This window comes from Prionailurus bengalensis, chromosome F2 (assembly GCF_016509475.1).
Source record: "Prionailurus bengalensis isolate Pbe53 chromosome F2, Fcat_Pben_1.1_paternal_pri, whole genome shotgun sequence".
Taxonomy (NCBI): Eukaryota; Metazoa; Chordata; class Mammalia; order Carnivora; family Felidae; genus Prionailurus; species Prionailurus bengalensis.
The window spans coordinates 70,700,138-70,723,073 of NC_057353.1; the positions used below are offsets into that span (position 1 = coordinate 70,700,138).

Here is a 22,936-nt window from a genome sequence, read left to right on the forward strand (position 1 = left end):
GTTTTCTTTTCTTTTCTTTTTCCCTGTCCCTGTCATTTCTCTCTTTGTATGGGATAAGGCCTCTTGCCCACCACCACCACCCCCAATTTTTTTTCATTCTTTTTTTTCTTTTTAATTTTTTTTCCAGGGCTACTTTGATGAACACATCAAAGCACACCTGGTGGAGGGTCCAAAACATCACTACAAGCACGGAGATAAAGGAACCGGAGTCACAACAGCAGAGAGCACGGAACACACTCTGAAAACCACCTCCTGAGGGGCCGAGCCCTAGGCAGTGCGTGACCCTTCTTTAATATAGTAGTGCTCGCAGGTACGGGACACATAACAAGCTTTTAAAACACATAAGGGACAGAAAACTAGCCAAAATGATGACATGGAAGAATTCTCGTCAAAAGAAATTCCGGGAAGAAACGACAGCTAAAGAATGGCTCAAAACAGATGTAAACAATATATCTGATCAAGAATTGAGAGTAACCGTCACAGAAAGTTAGTTGGGATCAAACCCATGAGGACTCTGAATGTCCAGCCAAGGAAACTGGATTTGATTCTGTAGCTACTGGTATGTCAATAAAGGCTCTTGAAGAGGTAAGTGGAATGACCCAGCTAGCAACTGGAAGGATGAAGTGAGAGTGAACACCTGAAAATGGCATGTCCAAATAACCCCAAAGCAGTGAGTCCCCATCTATGGGCTGGTTCACACACCTTTGTCAATTGCTTATTTGTCAATAAATGTCTTTATTTTCATTTTCAACCAATGCAGGGAATCTCTAATAATGAACCACTGGGCCCTGGCATCATTTTCACGTAGGAGGGTGAAGGTTTTAATCCCTGTTGTAAGTGAGTTAACCTCAGTAGAGGGTACAGAGATCACCCTTGTTTACCAAGTCACATTTTTTCAATCAGCCCACATTTTCTGAGCACGTTACAAGTCAGGCACTGCGCTGAGGGCCAGGGTGTAAAGGCGAAGGCACCTGCCTGTTCTCGGCAGTCTTCTCATTTGTTGGGAGAGGGACACAGGCACGCACGTGACTGTGAGCCAAGAATGGAACTGACGGTAAGTGACATGGAAATCTGGTAAGGAAAACAGAGAAATAGAGGCTGGGGTAGAGGAGAAGTTCTTCTTAGAGGCAATGGGGCTTCAACTTGAAATTCATTCAGGGGGTTCCGAGTGGCGGCTTCAAGGGGAAGCCCAGAATATTAGGAAGACAGTGTTATATAGAGTATGAGAGTGAACCTTCTGGAGTCTGACTGTCTGGGCAGTGCAGATCCTGAACCCACTTCCTAGCTGTGCGACAGTCAACTAGAACAAGTCATTCTTGGTGCTCCAGTCTCCTCACCTGTAAAATGGCAAAACAGGGGGGAACACTCATAGGGCTGTTAAAAACATAGAGCAGAGGTCAAGCAGAGTTTTCCTGTAAAGGACCAGATAGCAACTATGTGAGGGTTTGCTGGCCATATGGTCTCCGTTGCAGCTACTGCACTCTGTGGGCAGATTTGTGTCTCTCCAAAACTCATGTGTTGAGACCCTGCCCCCACCCCATGTGATGGCATTTGGAATTGAGGTCATTGGAAGGCAATTCGGTTTAGAGGAGGTCTTGCGGGTGGAGCCCCTACAATGGGATTAGTGTCCCTAAAGGAAGAGAGAGAGACCAGATCTATCTCTGCTCTTTACCTTTTGGGGACACAATGAATAGACAGCTGTCTGTGAAACAGGAAGAGGGTTCTCACTAGACAGTGGATCTGGCAGCACCTTGATCTTGAACTTCTGGGCTCCAGAACTGTAAGAAATATATATATATTTTTTTGTTTGAGCCACCTGGTCTACGGTATGTTGTTATGCAGCCTGATATCCCTATGGTGGAAGGTATTATAAATTTTTTTAAATGTTTTTATTTATTTTTGAGACAGAGAGAGACAGAGAATGAGCAGGGGAGGGGCAGAGAGGGGGGGAGACACAGAATCGGAAGCAGGCTCCAGGCTCTGAGCTGTCAGCACAGAGCCCGACGGGGGGGCTCGAACTCACGGAGTGTGAGATCATGACCTGAGCTGAAGTCGGATGCTTAACCGACTGGGCCACCCAGGCATCCCTGGAAAGTATTATAATAGGTGAATGAATGCTGTATGTTAAGGAGATTTTATTTATGGATCCTGAAATTTGATTTCATAACCTTTTTATGTGTCGCAAAACACCGTTATTGTTTTGATTTCCCCAAATTATTTTAAAATGTATAAACTCTTCCCTAGCCCTCTGGCTATACAAAAGCAAGTGGCTTGAGGGATTTAGTCCACAAACTATGGTTGCTGACCCCTGAGATAGAGAATCTAGAGTAATGCGCTCCAAAGCTTAGATGGTATTATTGTCAACCCACTTACTGGTGGGAAAACGGAGTCTACAGAATTCATAGTAAATTTTGGACAAGAGTTTCTGCCATATGGATCTTCATCAGTCAAATATTCTTCAGTTTTCTCAGTCAAGAAGAAAGAACTGCAATAATTCAAGGTACTGATTCTGAGTTCCTTCTTCACCTCAGATTTCTCTTCACTGATCAGCTCTCTTTACATATTATTTTTAGAACTCTCAAAATGGCAGCCACAGGAAAGTAGATTATCCAAAACAGAAGAAAAAAGGGAACCAAGATGAAGGAGAATAACTTCTTCAGTAAACACTAGTCATTTACCTTGAGTTTGGCCACAAATCCCAGGACAGAAATGCATGAAAATTTACCCAAAAGACACATTAGCATGAAGACTTGAGCCGAAAAGGAACAAAAATTCTTTGGGCTTTTATTATTAATATTTTTTAATGTTTAATTATTTTTAAGAGGAGGGGAGGGGCAGAGAGAGAGACACACACACACACACACACACACACACACACAGAATCCGAAGCAGGCTCCAGGCTCCGAACTGTCAGCACAAAGCTTGACGTGGGGCTCGAACTCACAGACTGTGAGATCATGACCTGAGCTGAAGTCGGGCGTTTAACCGACTGAGCCACCCACGCGCCCCTGGACTTTTACTTTAAAATACACTTTAGAATTTATCCATCTGTGATTTGCTCCTCTCCCTCAACTCTGCAAGCTTCTGGAGCACTCTTCTCCTCCCCATGGTCTGGGGAACAATGGATGTTTCATATAAAAATAGATGTAAATCACTGTGCGAATAAAATGAATAAATATGATTTGCCTCGAAACAGGACTTAATTGGAAGCTGCATTCTTCCCTCAGCCTGAGGGGACGCGTAGCTTACACGTGTGTGTCGCTTTGGTTTTTGAAGGCTTCCGTGTACAGTTAGCTCATTTGTGTTTTGCAGATTTTTTTTAATTGCAGAAAAGATGTTTGCATCCTGTACAGATTTGCCTTTTCTCCTGTTCTACCCCAGGGTAAGTCAGAAGAAACTGTACCATCAGTGAATCACAATGAACTTTCTCTTAGCTTGTCACCTTGTCCCTTTCTAGGCTCTTATTCACATGATATCCAGGGTCGTCTTTTGGGAACACACGTGCAGGGGCACCTGGGTGGCTCAGTGGGTTAAGCGTCCAATTTTGGCTCAGGTCATGATCTCATGGTTCGTCAATTCAAGTCTCGCTTTGGGCTGTGTGCTGATAGTGCCGAGCCTGCTTGGGATTCTGTCTCTCGCCCTCTCTCTCTGCCCCTCTCCTGCTCATGCTCGCTCCCTCTCTCTCAGAATAAATAAACTTTAAAAAAATTTAAAAAACCCCACACATGCGTAACATCTTGTGGTGACTCCCTTCAGTTGTCACTGGATAAAGTTCCAGCCCCTTCGTGGGACGTGTGAGTGTGTCTACCATGAAACTTTCTCTATCTTTCCAGTGGTATCTCTTCTCCCAGTAAAGACTCTGCATTCAAGTCACACGACAGTTTACGGAAGAGTCAATGTCTGTTCACATCCCTGTGCCTTTGCTCACACTGTTCCCTTGGAATCGAATGTTTTCCACTCAAGAATCAGCCTACGTGGGGGCGGACCACAGAGAACAAAGGACACAGTTTGGGACATTCTTTAGCAACTAAGCCTATCGAGTTTCCTTGTAAACACCAGATTCATCTATTACTGTGAAGAACGAGAAATCCAAGATGGGGCCCTACTGATCCATGCCGTAGTCTCCAGTGTGTTGAGCGTCTTTCACGTGCTGGGTGCTGGGAACATGGCAATGAATCATCCTTCGGGGAACTTGCAGCCAGCAGGGAAGATAAGGCCAGTCCGTGAACTCCCAGAACAGGCAGGAAGTTATAAGAAGAATATATATAAATAGAGGGTTCCATATAAAGCTCAGAGGAGGGAGAAGCTATATTAAGCTGAAGCATTGAGAAAAGACATTTTGGAGCATTTGCTCTGTGAGTTGGACCTTGAAAATGGGAGAGACTTGAAGGCATGCAGATGGTTTGGGAAGTGGGGGAGTATTGGTGCCAGAGTTCATTCGGTGCAAAGGCAAGGAGGTGGAAGAAAGCCGGGCTTTCGGGGAGAACAGAGACATAGCTTATCGAGAGCAAGGAGGAACTAAAGAAATGAAAGGAGGAGAGACAGACCAGGGCCAGGTGATGGAGGAAGCAGAGGTGTTAGCCGGTAACGAACCTGCAGACCCCCAGACATGAAGCTGTCTTCCCCTCTGATTCAAGTTGGAAAAAGGTTGCCCGACAGAGGTGCCGCAGAAGTCGGTTGCAATGCTGCTAGTCTGCTTTTAGACAACAGCAAGAGGCTGCCGGTGCCTCGGAGTTGTGTCTGAGTGCGTTGGTTTATTTTGTCCTTCTACTGAGTTTATTAGAGACACGTATCCTGAAATGAGAGGGACCGCCTGTTGATAAGATCTCAATATGGAAAAGAAAAAGCCCGAGGAATGTCAGGATCTTCTGCGTGTGTGTGTATGCGTGTGTGTGTGTGTTCACCTTCTTGCAGAGAGGTCAAAGGGCTTGGCCAACATCATCTCTTTAGGCTTCTGTGCTCTAAGGGAGCTTTTCAAAGGGGGGAAATTAAAGATATATGGCCATAAAAGAACACTCTACATGAGAATGGAGATAATCAAAGAATTGCCTGTATTTGGGTATCCTCTAAGTATAACAGTACTTGGTTGGCCTGAGTTGGACCTTGACTCTTGAGCTGATTGAACTCTGATTATATCTTGAGTTCCACCATCAGTCAAACTGGGAGCGGATTAGGCCTTGTGTCTATTCAACAAACGTTTTTTCTGGGCTAACTAGGTGTCAAGATCTGTGCTGTGTGCTAAAGTAGAGGTCATAGGTGGAGGCACAAAATGAACTAGAAATGGTCCTCCTTCTTGAGGATGGTACCGTCTAGTGGGGCAGACACATATGTGCAGATATTTTCAATGCAACGTATTGATGGGTCAGATGGCAGTAAACGCAGGGTGCTTGCTGTAAGAGCCCCAAGGAGGCACGTGTCCTTAGCCTGAGCTAAGGGTGTTGGGAACGGCTGGGGAAGGTTGTTTAAAGAAACCGATACCTCAGCGCCTCCTCTACTGTTGGTCCAGCTTTAGAACCATAGCCTCTCAAAGCTGGTTACCCCTGAGGTCGCCGTACCTATCAAACTTAATTATCATCCCTTGTGCCACTATCTGATGTGCTGTAAACTTCAAAGGACAGAGACTGTTTCTATTTTGCTCCTAATGTGATTCCACCATGTAAAAGTACCAGCACCTGGTAGGTACCTCATAAACACGGGTTGTGTGTTAAGGAAGAAGATATTAGCACATGAATTTCGCCCTCTCCCTCTAAGTGCTGAGGGGAGTTCCATTGTAATATTTAATGACTGAGTTCTGCATTCCTGATGCTGAGCCAAGTCTAGAAAGAAACCACAAAAAAAGGAAAGGTGTGTTGGACCAAACCGAACCTTGGACATCAGCTGATTCTATGCCTCATTTCTACGGATGGAAAGTTGTTGGGAGAAGTTGCATTGTAACTACGAGTGCAAGGTCATCCAGGTAATTAGCAGTGCAGTAAGTCTAAAATCTAGCTACCCCGACTTCCAGTCCTCAGCTCCTTGCGGTGAGTCACTGGGACTCTTCTATCAGTTCCAGATACGTAGGGGGTAGTGCAAAGAATTCTGAGAAGGACTCCTCTCTTTTGAGAGCATACGGAGTGCTTCTGAATGCTGAAGGAGTCTCATCTTGCAAGTAAGGCTTTGTTTAACAGAGTATTTCACGTGATAGGATTATGTTCTACAAAACCAAAAAATTTAAGGGATACTTCCTTGGGTGATAAGTAATTACTTCTGACGGGAGTGCCTTCCACTCTGTGAAAAAGACTTGTGTGGCCTGCTTTCATCTGGTAGCTCCGTGAGGCCCCAGAGGGAAGTGTTGGGAAGGAACGCTCATTCCGGCTGTAATATTCCCTTGAAAAGGGAAGCTTGAAATCCTTTAGGGATCCCGTGTTCCTTCAAAATTGATTTTGACACTGTAGAACTACTAACTCACTTCCATGCCAAAATATATTGTGACCAGGGGTTGGGTACTTTAGAGAATATTTACAAATACGCTTTCATATCAAGAGCAATAAAAACAAAAGGTTCAGATCTCACGACCTGAGTATTATCCTTAAAGAGTGTTTTTTAAAGGCGCAATAGGAAGAAATTGTGAAAATAAAAGATTAATTGGGGGATTGGTTCAGTAAAGGATTAATTACTTAAGCGAGATACTGTCGTAATAGAACACATTAAATGACAAAAAAATGCATCAGGGAAAACAAAATAAAAAAACCTTCGTTGTATTATCAATGGTACAAATTCATGATTTTTAAAATGTATTGAGCACTCACTATGTGCTGGACGCCATTGTAAGCCTTACGGGAGTTAATGCATCCAATGTTTACAACAACCCTATGAGGAAGAACAATTAACATCCTCATTTAAAAGAGTGGAACGATGGGGCACCTGGGTGGCTCAGTCCGTCGAGCGTCCACTTTGGCTTAGGTCGTGATCTCACGGTTTGTGAGTTCGAGCCCCGCGTCAGGCTCTGTGCTGTCAGCTCAGAGCCTGGAGCCTGCTTTGGATTCTGTGTCTCCCTCTCTCTCTTCTCCTCCCCCACTCATGCTCTGTCCCTCTCTGTCTCTCAAAAAATGAATAAACATTAAAAAATTTTTTAAAAGAGTAGAGTGAGGCACAGGAAACTAATAGAATTTGCTCGAGATTATATTCTAGGGATGGTGGCATTCACGTTCAAACATAGCCTGCTTCTATCGTGGCTTTTTTTTTTTTAAGTTAAAAATTTTAATACCAAAGTAATATATAATCCTGTGAGCATACCTCTTGACTCCCAAATTCCACTTACATGAATTAACAGAGATCTATACATATATTTATGTACAAGGATGAACATTAAACCATTACTTCCAGTATAAAAATTGGAAACAATCCAGATGCTGAATTATTAGGGATATATTGAGTGCTTAATTTAAAAATGAAAAACAAAAAAACAAAAATGAAAGCAAAGCACAAAGAAGAAAATGAAATCACTCATAATTCCTAGACTCTGAAATAACCACAAAGAAATCTAAGCAAATATTTCCCACTTTTTTCCTACATTTTGTTTCTGATACAAAATTGGGATCATACTGGATGTATTGCTTTATAATCTTACTTTTCTGTATAGTAACATTTTTTAAATTTTTTTTAACATTTATATATTTTTCAGGGAGAGAGGGAGAGAGAGACAGAGAGTTTGAGCAGGGGAGGAGCAGAGAGAGAGGGAGACACAGAATCTGAAGCAGGCTCCAGGCTCTGAGCTGTCAGCACAGAGCCTGACGCAGGGCTTGAACTCACAGTTTGTGAGATCATGACCTGAGCTGAAGTCGGACACTGAACCGACTGAGCCACCCAGGCGCCCCTGTATAGTAACATTATAAATCATTTTCAAACCATTACTTATTCTTCTACCACTTATTTAATGGTTTCACAGTATTCCATTATTTGTACATATCATGATTTATTTCACCAACATCTTATTGTTGGATCTGTGCTCTTCTAACCATTATTCCATGATGCCCCAGTGCACGGTGACCCATCAATCCCAGAAAGTATTCTGGGATCTCTAATTCCGAGTTCAGGACCTTGTGTGATCTGTCCTAACGATTCCAATTTAGTTTCCCTGTGTTTTGCTTGAACTAATCCTGAATTTTAGCTAAATAGAGTCACTTGTTCTAGAAGAGTAACTTAGCACCTCTTGTAGCTACCATGTAATTCCTCTGATTGCATGTGTTTATCTACCTGCTGATCTAGCTGTACTCTACTAGACTGAAGATTCCTTGCAAGTGGAATTTCTGCCAGAACAAATTTCCTGAATCCACAGTGAGGATAGTGTTTTGTACGTAGTACGCACTCAGTAAATCTTTATGGAATAAGTGAAGGCAATACAATATTATTGTTAACATCGTAAGATTGCAAATAATTCAAAAATCTAGCAATAGAGAGCAAGTTGAATAAACTATGATATGTCAGTACTAAAGAATTTTGAACGATAATTAAAAGGGAAAATGTAGCAAAAGAGAAAATGTCTGTAAATAATGTTAGCCCCAAAGAAGCAGGAGATATAATTAAATGTATGCTAGAATTTAAGCCATTTAAAATTGTAGGTATGGTGGATAAACACCGGGAGGGAGCTTTAGTGAGGTGTGAGCGGTAGGTGTTTTTGTTTGAATAAACGTAACAGGTAAAATTATTCCTTTCTCAGCTTCCTGTAATATTTTCAGAAAGAGGGAGTAAATGAATGAATCACATTTGTCAACGTATTTACATTTTTGAGGTGATTTTGTGGAATAATGGGATTTAAAGCATAAGCTTGTTCTTAATTAACTTGTTTCAAGTATTTTCTGTATTACCAGAAATGCGTTGCGCACTCTACGTACTTTATATGGTATGCTTCTTGACGCCGTCCGTGAAAGTAGGTAGTGGCCCCTGTTTTAGAACATTGAGGCACAAGGCTATTAAGCAGCTCGCTCAAAGTTACACTTAGGAAATGTCAGAATTTCCCATTAGTGGGCAGATCTTACGGGCAGATCTGTTGTACTTCAAAGCTCACATGGGGTTTACCAACGTATGAAAGTGTACCACCAGATATGTGAAGTGGGGTTGGACCCAAACAGGGAGTTAATTAAAAGAAAATAGACCCTGCTTCCACAAGGCTTGGGTTTTTAGATCAGTGCCTATATGTATGAAATACCACTGAGAGGAAATGTGTGGTAACTCCATCACTATGTACTCTTCCAGTTTGGTTGTCCAATTGACATTTGCTTCTCCTGTAAAACTCAATTGCCTCCTCCTTGGAAAATACTTCTCCATCTCTCCTTGGCTCATGCAAGTGACCCTACTTTGAGTCTTAGGGCTTCTTGTTCAACATTCCACCAAAATACTTAGCATTATACGGTCATGTCCTCTGGGATGCAGGCTTCTCCAGGGTGGGAAATGTCTTGCCAATTCCTGTGATTCTGTGTCCACTTGGAACAATGGCCAGCACATATCATTTCTATTTTTCTTCAGTGAGACTTGTTGTGACTCTCCCACCACAGACATTCTTTAGAAAACCCCGAATCCCCCAAATGTGGCATTACAATTTACTACTGCTAAATGAATATGTAAATATAATGGCTGTGGTTACCCAATTGTTCCTGTGAAAGGATCTCTTTCTTTAAAAATAGGCAAATACTTTGATTTGTCACATTTCTAAAGCACTTATGTGCCACAGCTTCTTTATGTCATGTTTGGTCTTATGGTAGCAGGGTCACAATGCTTTCTAAGGTCTTTCCCAGGTTCTCTTCTTCTGTGTCCTGGAACAGCTCTAGAGTGGAGTACACACTCCATTCAACACGTTCTTCAGGTGGGATGGCTAAGTCTTCTTGTTGCTGAGGAGGAATGATTTCCCATTTGTTTCCTTATGATTCAGACACTATGAGGCACTATGCAGGCCTCTGCCTCTGTCCCCATGTCCTTTTCCCCTATCCTTCCTTCCTGCCTCATCTCTGGGATGACATGGTCCTTCATTATTTCCCTCTTCCTTTATGAATCATCTGCATTCTCCACCCAAGATACTACATTCAACTACTTGTTCATAGCCCAATATGGCCTTTAGCCCTCGAGTCTCTATGATGCCCACCTTAATCTCCAAGACTTTCCAGTGAATGGAGGCTCCAATGACTTACTGTAAGATTTCCAAAGAAGAAATTTTGACCCATTTGGAGTCGGGTGTCTACTTCTGGTCTAACAAGCTGACATCAATTTGGAGAGGGTCCCGTGGAACACGCTGAGCTCAAAAAGGAGGCTGAAAGAGACAGTTAAATTGACTGATAGGACATATACAACAATTTATGACTCCTCCTCCCTGCTTCTCTAGTGCAACCTAATACACTGAGTATTTTTCATATCAATTCCCTTTTACTTCTCCCTTCCCACTGTTTTTTGCTCTCATACATGCTTGCTTAGATTACCATGAGAGACTCTGATTTGGTCTCCTTACTCTGATCTCTTCTCCCATGCTAATACATTCCACATTGCTGCTTCTAGAAAATATGAACTGACCATGTCATTTTCCTCATTCAGAGCCTTCCTTGGCCACTTACTGCTTATGAAATACAGTTCAAATTCCTTGGGATGCTATGTAAATTCTTTAAAAATTCGATCCCTCCCTACCTCCCCCATCCCTCCGCTCTCTGCTCATTGTGCCTCCACTTGGTCCAACTGCTTTGAATGGTTTTCTGCTCACAAGACCATATGTCCCAGCTTTCTTCTTGAAGGCTTCTGCAGCATTTTGTGTCACACTATATATAAGAATGGCCAGTGCAGAGCTGGGCTCAGGGAATGATTGTTGAATGAATAATGTATGAAAAGATATGAGTACACTACAAAACTCAGGGCTCTGGTCTTGACATTGGCATTCTTATTCTCCCACCCTATCAAGTTTTCTTAAACTGTACTTCTTGAATCCCCAGGCATACACACACACACACACACACACACACACACAGTGGAGATTACAATGGAAAAAACTATGTTTAGCTTTCTGATTAGTGCATAGGATCAGCAAAATGTCAAAGTTTTCTAATTTTGCTGAAATGAAATCAATTTAGTGTAGCAACACAACCTCATGCTAATTAGAAGCTCTAATTGGCATCTTCAATTAACAAGACTGTGAAACATTAAAATTGCTTAATGTAGTATTTTAAAAAATGGATACACAATCTTTAAGAAATTTAAAACCTGTTGGGATAAAAATAATTGGTATAAAAAACTGGAAACCGCTTTCAAAAAATCTAGGACTCAGTTTTAATATCTGTGAAATGGAGATTGACCAATGTCTTAGGTAACTTTCAGCTCAGATTTATAACCCAGGAACAGACCACAACGACCTCACTTCTTATATCTCTCCATTGATGAACCATACAGGACCAAGTGTCCTATCTTTGTCTATTCCCAATTCCTAAATCAAAGATTGTCCTGTATTAGGTGCTAAACAAGCACTTTTGGCTAGATAACTGGCCAAGCTCTGAACAGTTTCTGCAAAGGGAAAAAAAAGGATTATATTCAAGGATATAGGTGGACCATTTAGGGAATGGTTAGATCATACTGATGTTTACCAAAGAGAACAAAGAGGCCACTTGGGAACAGACAATTGGCATGTTGAATAACTGCATGGCTGGCGGGAAGGGAATTAGGTAGGAACTCAAGGAACCAAGAATTCCTTTGGGAATGGCCCCAGAGCAGATAGTGAGAACAATTTTTAGAAAGTAGAAAAAGAAACGCAAACAATTACTGCCCAACTGAATTTAACTCTCCAGCCTTGCTGCCCACAAGTCTCTTTATTTAGTGCATGAATGAAGAAATAAATAGAACATGACCCATGACGACTGAAGCAAAGACTCAAAATAGAATTTGCAATGACATGGTGATGATGATGATGCTCATCAACATTCTGTGATCATTTGCTATGTACAGAACCTTGCCTAATGGAGTAGGACATAATAGAAGGAGGGAAAATGATAGATTAAGAGGAATTAAATGAGATTATTAATGTAAGGATCTGAATTTAATAGAAATCAATCCACATGTAGTCCTCCTTTTCCCCATTAGAGTCAAGTAGACCGGTATTTGAATATGAGCACACAAATTACCAACCATGTGACCCTCAATAAGTTGTTTAACCTCTCTGAAGACAGATATATTGTATGTAAAATGGGAAAAGGAATACTTAGTCCACAACACCATTATGAGGATTCAATGAAATACGATATGCAGACATAATTTATTAATGGTTATGCAATATGGGATTTCAAATATTAGCTATATATATTACTCAACAGTGAGATAAACTGTATCCACACCACAACGAATAGTAATCAGTCAGTGGATAATTGTGTAGGAGGAGTGGTAAGGAAAATCATGGGGCAAAAACTGAGTGAGATGAGGCAGGAGAAGTAATCACATTGGGCCAGATCACATTGGGTCTAGTAGACCACTGTCTACAAAAAACTTCGAGTTTTATTTGATTGAAATGGGGAGCCAGTGCAACATTTTTATCAGGAGGGAGGCATAAATGTCTTAAGAGGATACTTAGCTGCTGTGCTTAGAAGAGACTACAGGGGTTATAAGAGAAGGTGGGGGGAAGTCAGGAGGTTATTGCAGTAATGCAGACAAAAGATGATGATGGCTTGGACCAGACTGGTAGTGGTGGTGTTGGTGAAGAACGATTGGATTCTGATACCTTTTGAAGACAGAATCAATTTCCTGACAAATTGAAAGGGAAACAGCACAGCTGACTCCTATTTTTAGAGTCTGGCCTAAGCAACCAGAAAGATGAGACTGGTATCCACTGACACGGAGAAGCTCCAAGATAGCCTAGGTTTGGGGAGGAAGGATCAAGAACTCCGTTTGGGACATGCTGAGCTGGAGAGTTTGGTTAAGCATCCAAGTGGACATACCAAGCACAGAGCTGAATATACTAATCTGGAATTTATGAGATGGGTCTAGGCCAGAGACACACATTTGGGCATTGTTGGCATGTAGATAGATGGTAGTGAGTTGCAGCAAAGCTGACGACTATTCTTTTCCCAAGACTCATTTCACCTTGTTTTTGTGTAGATCCAAGAAGTGAAATTTCTTCCTTTCTCTCTTCTCCCTCCATCCCTTCCATCTCTCTGCCCTCTCCTAATGACTCCTTGCTTCTGCATAGAATAGGACCATCCATCCACATCTTTGGTCCCTTGTGCTTTGCTAGTTTATTCCTCTATCTCTACTCAGCTTCTCCAGTACAGTGACTGCCACACTTTGTTGGGATTTGGGTTTGAGCCACAAAACGAGACAATGAAGCTAAGAGATGCAGGAAGTGAACTCATGACCTTAGATTTGGAAGACTGAGAAATCGGAGACCGCAGATTTTTGCACAAGTGCCCACAGAGTTGGGTGTTAATCACACGCCTACCTTCAACAAAACCCTCATCATAAGCACAAGTTTATTTACTCTGTATATCATGAGGGACAAATGCTTGCTATTTTAGAGAGGATATGGTAGAACCAGAAGAATTGCATTTTGCCTTCAAATAGTGTGTGCTTTAGTGGGGGAAGTCATGCTAACTCTAAGAAACCACACGATCTATTTAGGAGAAAAGAATGGGACGATGGATGGGTAGAGAGGTTGGTAAGAAATAAATTACTCTTATTTGATGATCACATTTTAGATTAAATGTCATACTATCTGTGAAGTCTTCACTAATTCCCCATAAGAATGGTTAATGATCCATAATGATGGACCAGAAAATAACTCTCACTATTTTATAAGATTTATTACTTCAATATAAGGCACATTCTTTGTAAAAAAAATCAAAACAAACTAACCAAAGAAAATTTCATGACCAGAGATGACCACTGAGATTGTCCTTTGGATATTTTTTCTATGCATACATTTATTTTACAAAAATAGATATCATGTTATACTTCTCTGTAGCCTCTTTTCTCACTTGACAATAGAGCTGGAGAGTTTTCCATGTCAGTCAGTATCTCCCCATGACATCATTTGGATACCTGCCTATTTTGAACATCATGGCTGAACCATGATGATGGGGATCGTGGCTTGTTTCATTTTATCACTTTTCAGCATCTGGGCCAATGACAAGTAATAGGATGTTCTGGTCATCACAGACTATTAGAGAGTTTAAAGTTCCTTCAGGCAACATCTAGCTAATTTCCTATTTTTCCCATGGGCAAGTTGAGGCTAAAAATATTAAATGGATGGACAGGTCAGATGGTCAGAAAGCTGCAGAACCAGAGGCCTCTGGGTGGCTCAGTCGGTTAAGTGTCCGACTTCGGCTCGGGTCATGATCTCACGGTTCATGAGTTTGAGCCCCGTATCAGGCTCTGTGCTGACCGTTCAGAGCCTGAAGCCCACTTCGGATTCTGTGTCTCTCTCTCTCTCTGTCCCTCGCCTACCCATTCTCTCTGTCTCTCTGTCTCTCAAAACTAAATAAAAATTAAAAAAATAAAATAAAAGAAAGAAAGCAAGCTGCAGAACCAGAACTGAAACCAAGTGCCTGGACCCTAAGCCCAGTGTCCTTTCAGTACAACATCCGGAACCTGAGTCAACCCAACATCTGTGAAATTGATGTGTAATATAGGAAGAGGGTATAGTTAGGCAGGAGAAGTTTGAGGAGGAGATGACAGCAGGGGTCTTTTGTGGTTTTTTTTTGAACTTTCAATTTTACTTTAAACCCTGAGACCCCAGAGTTTCATAGAGGGGTGAATTTGCAGGGTGAGGTGTGGAAAGGAACTCATGAGGTCAGGTTTGCAAAACCCACAGTTGTACAATAGCTCAGATCTAGCCAACACCCTGAGAGGTGCCAAAAAACCCTAGGAGAGTGTGTGGCCACCCCGGGTCTCAATTCTGGTTTTGCATCATATCTGAAGGCTTCCCATTCCTCAGCAGTGAGCCCAATGAAACCTACTAACATTTCAACTTTACTCACAGTCAGGGATGATTTTAGGTGTTGATTTTGGCAACCCAGAAGGTCTCTGGCTTCCTGGAAACGCTCTCTAAGCCTCAGACCACATTCAAGAGTGAATGAATAGCAAAGAATGCTGGGAGTTCCAGCCTTCTGTGGGAATAAGGCACGTTTTCACTGGCATGATCTACCTGAAGTGCACACCTGGCCAGGCCACTTCTTACTTAAACTTTCCCATGGCCTCCGGGTAAAGTCCCATCCCTCTGTGCGGCACATAAGACCCTCCACAACCTGGCCTTTGCCCACCTCTGTCTCCTCTCTGCTGTTTTGTCTTCACCAACACAACTTCCCATAGGTCCTTGCACAGCACCATCCTAGTTTTCATCTGATTCCTACTTTCTGGAATGCTCTTCCTCTTCTTTCATCCATGGCTAATCTCACTGATCTGGGTTTGGTCTCCTCTCTATTTAAATAACTCTCAAGTTGTTTCCTCTGTGCCAGCTTCTGAGATATTCTTGGCAATTTTCAGACACATGGTTGGACTTTCTCTGAAATGTATGAGCGCATCTACGATCAATGTCACTGCCCCCAGGGGCATGGTTCAAATCACTGGACACCTGCTAAACATGCCGCATGTAGAGCAGGGAGCAACTAATTTACCAGATTTAGAATCTAGAAAGGGCCCACTGCTTACTTTCCTCAGCTGCAAATTATTCGTATGGCATAGATGGCTTTCTCTAGCACCGCACTTTGGATATTTACTTAAATGTTGGCAGTGATAAAATGGTGGGTGAGAAATTGCACATTCATCAAAAGTAGGCGGCCTGATAGAAGTGCATAAACACGGTACTCATCTCAAAATTAAATTACCATATGTACATGGTTTGGCTTGTCATTTATGTACTTGTATATTTATATACCCATCATCCTTAATCACCTACAAGAATGAATGAGTGCATTTAAAAACAAATGTTTGCAACATAAGCTAATGGTTAATTGAAAATTTCTTCTTGGAGGAGAAATCTGAAAGGCAATCCCAGAGAAAACAAAAGCATTTTAAAGCAACGACAAGACTCGCTAACACCACACAGTTTGATTTTAGCTCAACCTAAAGGTAAATCCTGGTGAGATGCCCCAAAATTCTTCTTTAAAAAAAAAAGTTTATTTATTTGTTTTGAGACGGGGGGTGGGGGGAGAGAGAGAGAGAGAGAGAGAGAGAGAGAGAATCCCAAGTAGGCTCCACTCTGTCCCCACAAAGCTCAACATGGGGCTCGAGCTCACAAACTGTGAAATCACAACCTGAGCTGAAACCAAGAGTCAGAAGCTTAACTGACTGAACCAACCAGGCATCCCTCAAAATTATTGTTTTTATTTTTATTTATTTTTTTTTAAATGTTTATTTATTTTTGAGGCACAGAGAGACAGAGCATGAGTGGAGGAGGGGTAGAGAGAGTGAGGGGAACACAGAATCCGAAGCAGGCCTCAGGCTCTGAGCTGTCAGCACAGAGCCCGACGCGAGGCTCGAGCTCACGAGCTGTGAGATCATGACCTGAGCCAAAGTCAGACGCCCGACCAACTGAGCCAGTCAGGTGCCCCATCAAAATTACTGTTTTTAAAGCACAGCATACCCAGTACAGAGAGATAGCTCAGCTTATCAGGAAAAGCCCTGAATTTAGCACCAGGAACTTTGAGACCACTCCTTGCATAGACTCTTCTGGAGTGTAATCCTGAGAAATTTATGTAACTTTTCTAAGTTTTTTCTTTTCTCATATTTCATATGCAAATAATGCTGCAAACTTGCTATTATATTTGAAAAGCATAAAATATGGGGCAGCTGGGGGACTTAGTTAAGTGTCTGACTCTTGATCTCAGCTCGGGTCATGATCTCACAGTTGGTGAGATCGAGCCCCACGTCGGGCTCTGCGCCGACAGGACAGAGTCTGCTTGGGATTCTTTCTCTCCCTCTCTGCCCCTCCTCCACTATCTCTGTCTTTAAAAATAAATAAGTAAACGTTTAAAAAAAGAGAAAAGCATAACATACAGGAAGTGGCTTTGAGGAGCTAATTAAATGCCATTTACGTTCATATGGTACTTTTCTACCCCCATCGGCATGTTCTAAAAATCAAGGTCATAGAGTCCAGAAATGGTACTGGTGTTACTCTTACAATAACAACAACAGCCGCTACAATAACAGTAATAGCTGATACTTGCTGAGAATTGACTATACGCCTGCGTTGTGTTAGCATCTTAAATAAATTAATCATTTGTGTCTCCTAAACCCCTTTACGAAGTAGCTGCTGTTATTTCCCCCATTTTACAGACAAGGAATTGGAGACCCGGAGAAGTTACGTAACGTGCTTACAACCACACAGCTAGTCATCGCAAGACCGGGATTTGAACCCACGCTTGGGCTCTGGAGGCCAAGCCTTCACAGTGACACTCTGTTCGAATGATGATCGTCAAAGAAGCTTGCAGGTGGATACTGCTTCTTTCGTAAGGACGGTCTCGCTTTGTCCATGCAGCAGCCCTGTGAAATCGAGGCTACCATCATTACTCCACAGGTGTGAAACGGGGATCAACAAGCTGAAGAAACTGGTCCAAATTGGCCCGGCACCGGAATAGTGGAGTCCGACTGTGGTGCCGCTGGGCTGGGGACCGATTACTGCTCCTGTGATGTTCCTGGCTCCGCTCTGCTTCTACTGGCCCCTCCCTGGCGGAGCATGTCCTCTCCGAGGACCCCAGTTGAGTCCCGGTGTGGTTTTGTTTGTTTCGACAGTTCTCTTTTCTCTCATTCTCTTCAATACTCTATGATGCATGAAACTCATTGTTTCTATAGGCATCATGCGGTTCTGCAGAGCTTAGAGTGAGCTACAGTGGGCTTCTAGCCTGGGGAGGGTCACTGGCATTTAAGGACATCATTGTTGGAAGGATGGCTCCAGGTGAATTCAACCTCTGATGTCAAGGTCACCTCCTACCTGGGTGTTGAGCTCACCTTGATTCACACTTCCTCAGAAGGAAACACAAGGCTGTCCGTAGATGGAGTTTGCACAAAGTCATTGCTCCCTGCAAATTTTAGAAAGGCACCCTGTTTCCTGTTGTTTGTGGTTTTGAACGCTCCATCACCTGGCCTTGATGAACCTGTCTAAACCCTCCAGACTGCAGTCTGTCACTTATGTCATTTTTTCTCTGGGCTGTCATAGCACCCTGTGCTTGAGATATTCCTTTGACTAGAACTCCCCTGTGTTAACCTTTGGCTTGGCTACCATGGTTTCAGCTAAGATGTGACCTATCAGACAAAATCTTCCTTGACTTCCTAAACCGCACATCTCTCCCATGTCATGGAACCTCTTTGAAAAAAAGACTCTCTGTGGGGGCACCTGGGCACCTGGGCTCAGTCGCTTAAGCGTCCGACTTTGACTCAGGTCACGATCTCACAGTTAGTGAGTTCGAGCCCCACATCAGGCTCTGTGCTGACAGCTCAGAGCCTGGTGCCTGCTTTGGATTCTGTGTCTCCCTTGCTGTCTGCTACCCCCACCCCACCTCTCTCTCTTTCTCTAAAAAATAAATAAATATTTAAAAAAAGACTCCGTTCATCTTAGCATTTGTTACATTGTCCTGGTTATTATCCTTCTCCGGCACTACGCACTGAACTCTTTGAGGGCAGTGGTTTCTAGCATCTTCTATAATGCTTGGCACATAGTAGGTGCTCGATGAATAGCTGTTGATTAAATGTTTGCTTCGATCTCTGAAGGCACCAAATATCTTACAAGGATCTCTTTACTGATGTCCCTGCCTTCTAGACTATGAGTTTTCTGAAGAGGCGGACATTCTGCCTTGCTCAACGCCTTCTCCACAGCGGCTGACTTGGAGGACGCACTCAGCAAAAGAGGAACTGACCAGAATCACATCCTCAGCTTGCCCTGCCTCCTCGGAAATGTATCCCTCCTCACAACTGCCCCATATCCCATTTTCCATTTCTAATGTCTTCATTTAATGGTCTGATCTACATAATTTAGCATTTGCATAGAGTATGCTCTCACTTTTCCTGTGTCTTAGGTGTTCATATCCCTCCCCTGCTGGTGAAACCTTAAGTGCAAGGTTAAATGGCATAACGCTTTTTTGTTCTCGTATGACTTGTACCCACCTTTTTTTTTCGTATTTCAAAAAATATGTATTCCTTAGTGATCAACGCCTACACTTAATAAGCTCATAAAATGTGCGACTGTGTAAGTGCTTTACATATAGGTTATGTCGCTCTCCATGACCACTGTAAGAAATAGGCATTAGGGAAACTGAGGCTTGGCAAGGCGATGTCTTATCCAGGTGGTGAATAACAAAAGCAGAATTGAACCACAGAGTCTGTGCTTTCGCCCCTTTCTACGTCTTCACCATGGTCAACTTAGACAAGCAGAGAGGTAAGGAGAGTGATATTAAGAGCCCCATAATTCCAACCCAGCACTTGGGGCAGCCAGTGTTAACATTTTCATACGTGGCTTTCCAGTGTGTGTGGTGAGCATGTCTCTCAATGACCCCCATGTCCAGCTCTTCACACCCTGGTGGAATTCCCCTCCTCCCCCTGAGCGAGGGCTGGATTTAGGGATTCACTTCTTTCTTGATTTTTTTTAATGTTGATTTATTTTTGAAAGGGAGACAGAGAGTGAGCAGGGGAGTGGCAGAGAGAGGGGGAAACACAGAATCCGAAGCAGGTTCCAGGCTCCGAACTGTCAGCACAGAACCCGACGCGGGGCTCGAACTCACAAGTGGTGAGATGGTGACTTGAGCAGAAGTCGGACACTTAACCGACGGAGCCACCCAGGCGCCCCAGTGATTCACTTCCACTGAATATAATAAAGCAGAAACAATTGAATGTGTCTTCTGAAATGAGGTTTTAAAATGACCGTGACTTCCATCTTGAGTCTCTCTTCCTCTCTCTGAGATCCCTCATTCTGAGAGAGGCAAGCTGCCATGGTGCGAACAGATCTATGAAAAGTCCATGTGATTAAGTAACCAATGACTCTGATCCATAGCCAGCAAAGATCTGAGACCTGCCCACTGCCACGCGGATTAGTCAGGAGGCAGCCCCACCCCATTTGAGCACGGTGGTGGTTGTCCCACTCAAGATACTGCTTCTGGCTTTGTGTGAGGGAGTGAGCCAGAGACACCCAGCTAAGCTGTGCCTGGATTCCTGACCCAGCATCTGCGAGATAATACATTTTTGTTGTTAACGTTTTAACTTATGGCTGTGATTTGATACACAGTGATAGGTCAGTAAGACACAATCCTACATACATTTATATAAACATGGTGACGCATCTATGTTTTGCTATTTATCACAGATCAAAATTTAATTTATTGCGTGAAACAAACTGTGAAGTCATGCTTGGGTCTAACAGTCTTCTTTAAAAAACTGTTTTAGAAATCATGAAATACAGCCACATGCAGAAAATAACGCAAGGCACAAACACGCAGCTGAGAGGATCGTACACAAACGCCCAGATTCCAATTTCAATATATTTTATTTTTTAAATAAAATAAATCTGCACGGTATACGCAAAATCAGTAACTATTTCGTCTTCAAAGAGAAGAAGAATGGAAAGCCAAACAGAGGCATTATTTTCGGCTGGTTTATGAATTAGAGTCTCTGAATCAGTATGAAATACTGCCATATACTTTCCTTTGACCATCTAAAGAAGAAATTCTTAGTCAAAATTTTTAGTCATCAGGAGGAAGTCTAGGAATTATGCCATGGTGGAGAATAAATAATACACAGGGACAGAGTGGACCCTCAGTACAAAACCGCTGAATGAATGTGGAATTTGAACCATGGGTTTATGCTCTTAGTTGCTTGGAAATGTGTGATGTCATCACTCAACATATCTGAGCCTTAATTTCCTCATCCTTAAAATGGGAACATGCTCAGAAAGTGATGACTTTCAGAGAAAACGGCCATGTTTATGAAAACCTTTTGCAGAATACTTGGCACATGACGAGCTTGCAATCCATCAACTGCAACTGAATGATAATTCGCATTTCAGGATACCAACAAACAGTGATTTGCCAGGATATAAACCTTAAGGAAATATATGGCTCTAAAACATAGCAACTTCAGGGGTGCCTGGGTGGCTCCGCTCGGTCAGTTGAGTGTCTGACTTGGGCTCAGGTCATGATCTCACAGTTTGTGAGTTCGAGTCCCACATTGGGCTCCGTGCTGACCGTGCAGGACCCATTTCAGATCCTGGCCTCCTCTCTCTGCCCCTCCCCCCCCCCCCCCCCACGGGCTTGCGTGCTCTCTCTCTGTCAAAAGTAAACATTAAGAAAATAATAACTTCATTTCTTATTAAATGATACATGCTCAGGGGCGCCTGGGTGGTGCAGTCGGTTAAGCGTCCGACTTCAGCCAGGTCACGATCTCTCGGTCCTTGAGTTCGAGCCCCGCATCAGGCTCTGGGCTGATGGCTCAGAGCCTGGAGCCTGTTTCCGATTCTGTGTCTCCCTCTCTCTCTGCCCCTCCCCCGTTCATGCTCTGTCTCTCTCTGTCCCAAAAATAAATAAAAACGTTGAGAAAAAAAAATTAAAAAAAAAAGATAAGTGCTCATAAAAGATAATTTTTAAGAATACCTTTTAAAGGGGGTGCCTGGGTGGCATCTGGGTGGAACCTGCTTAACATTCTCTCTCTCTGCCCCTCTCCCCCACTCGTGCATGCTTTCCCTGTCTCTGTGTGCCTCTCAAAACAAAAAGAATCTTTAAAGCACAAAGAAGAAAGAACAAATCACTCTAAAATTCCACCAGCAAGAAATAACCAAGATTAACCCTTGGTGGATGTCACTCCAGATACCCCTGTGCATAGATGAGTGGGTTAGAAGTATGGAAGGCTATTTTAGGTAGGTAAATAGCCAGTTAACTAGAGATCATACTTGACACGCTTATTCAAATAAAACATTTACTTAATTTCACTTGAATGTAACCAAAGAAAGATAAACCGAAGTGAAACCAAAGGAATTGCTCAAACTTAGCTCATGGTTTTTTTCTCTACTGCCAGCAAGAGTATTTCCTCAAACATCTCTCTCGTAAGGCTAAGTAAAAACTTGATGAAATCAATTAAGTTAGTGTCATTTTTTTTTTCCTTTTAACTTTTCAGGCAGTACTAATTAACCTCTTACTATAAAGGATGAAGTGATTCATACCGATACTTTCTCTCCGTCTCTTTTGCCTCCCGACTTCTGTTACTCTTATAAATTTAAACTTGAAATAATTGATAACACATGCTGTTCAGCAATAAATAATTTTGCTCTCGCGCTGTTGTTTATCCTTGTTTAAATGGATTTAATCCGTATTGTTAGTTCTTTTAACAATAACTTGACCCTAGAGGGGGGTGTCTGTGAGTGCAAGTGTGTATTAGATAAATTCATCTTGTAATTGAATTAACCTTCAGTATATTTCCCCAAAGGGCTCATATAGTTCCTGAATTCTTTCATATTTGAAAATGTTTTCAGTTTTAATATTCTTGAGTTACACTTTCCTCTATTCGGGACTTTTGGGCATTATTCTGGTTTCTTCTGGAAAAATATTGGTGTGGAGGGGTGCCTGGATGGCTCAGTGGATTAAGCGTCCAACTTCGGCTCGGGTCATGATCTCACAGTTCGTGAGTTCATGCCCCTCATCAGGCTCTGCACTGACGGCACAGAGCCTGCTTGGAATTCTCTCTGTCTCTCTCTCTCTCTCTGCCCCTCCCCTGCTTGTGTGCACGCTCTTGCTATATCTTTCTCTCTCAAAAGTAAATAAATAAACTTAAAAAAAGAAAAAAAAATCTCGGTGGGGAGAAATCTGAGGTCAGCTGGATCCCACCTCACTACCTTCTTTGTGCCTAGATGACGTCACTCTCTATAGTTAATGTTGATCAATGTATGTTCAGTGTCTCCGTAAAAATTGTGGGTTTTTTCCCCCTAGTATATTAACTTCTCATGATGTGTGGATTCAGTATTTTTCTA

At 42.5% G+C, this 22,936-nt stretch overlaps 1 long non-coding RNA gene across 20 annotated transcripts in view; it reads left to right on the forward strand.

The window, feature by feature from the left end:
- Positions 1 to 18,387, forward strand: part of LOC122495810 — a 369,120-nt gene extending 350,733 nt beyond the window's left edge. For 19 of the 20 annotated variants that reach the window (XR_006300594.1, XR_006300600.1, XR_006300601.1 and 16 more), the window contains one exon: positions 128 to 751. This is a non-coding gene — a long non-coding RNA (uncharacterized LOC122495810). Of the gene's footprint in view, positions 1 to 127; positions 752 to 17,268 lie in introns of those variants that run through there. The other variant, XR_006300599.1, reaches the window with a different exon arrangement.
- The last annotated feature ends 4,549 nt before the right edge of the window (positions 18,388 to 22,936 follow it).